Raw genomic sequence first — 974 nt, 5'->3', positions numbered from 1 at the left:
TATATATATATGAGAATTTCAAACATATCATATTGAAAATTGAGTTAATTCTCAAGCTTGACTGATTAGTTTAATAATTTTGATGGCACAAAAATATTGGTTGATTGATCGATGTTTCTTGGTAAACTTTGACCCCCACATGTTGCATAAGTTTCAAATATATGCTAAGCGAAGCACTAGCCTTTCACACACTTACCTGAGGCATAGTGGTTGGGGATATTGTTTTCCCTTGTGAGGTCCGAACATTTGAATTATATATCTTGCTATTTTGACTCAAATTTTCCGAAAAAGAAGCACTAATCTTGCTTAAATCAACTATGAGATACATTCTAGACTTATTTGATAATGATTTTGCTACATTGGTGCCTAGCCTAAGGGCAATTTTTTCTTTTGTATAACTAAGGGCAATTTAGTAATTTATTATTATTATTGAGGGTATAAATAAGTTTATTATATTACGGTTAGGCATATGCATGAGATTATTGTCTTGAGTCTTAGGTTCAGAGTTTGGGAGAGATTTCCTGTTGTGAAATTTAGGGCGAAGAAAACACAGGAATCAACACAACCAGAAGAAGAACACAGAGATTTAACGAGGTTCAGCAAAGATGTCTACATCTTTGGGAGCAGAGCGGTGAATTCACTATTTCAGAGGAGTTACATACACATAGGATTACACATCTATTTATAGATAAAATCCACAGATAAATTTACAAACACGCCCTCGCTCTCCCCAACCTCGCGAGCTCCACCTGTCGCAATTTCTTCTGTGACAAACTTGCGAACTCCTCTGGTCGAGCACCACCTGTCGCAACTTCTCCTGCGACAAACTTGCTAACTCCGCTGGCGAACACTATCTGTCGCAACTGCACCTACCGCAACTCCTGCGACAAACTTGCGAACTCCGCTGGCCGAGCACCACCTGTCGCAACTCCTGCAATAAACTTGCGAACTCCGCTGCTCGAGCGTCACCTATC

This window comes from Phalaenopsis equestris, unplaced genomic scaffold (genome assembly GCF_001263595.1).
Source record: "Phalaenopsis equestris unplaced genomic scaffold, ASM126359v1 Scaffold000760, whole genome shotgun sequence".
NCBI classification, from domain to species: domain Eukaryota; kingdom Viridiplantae; phylum Streptophyta; class Magnoliopsida; order Asparagales; family Orchidaceae; genus Phalaenopsis; species Phalaenopsis equestris.
Note: the sequence above shows the minus strand (reverse complement) of the source record.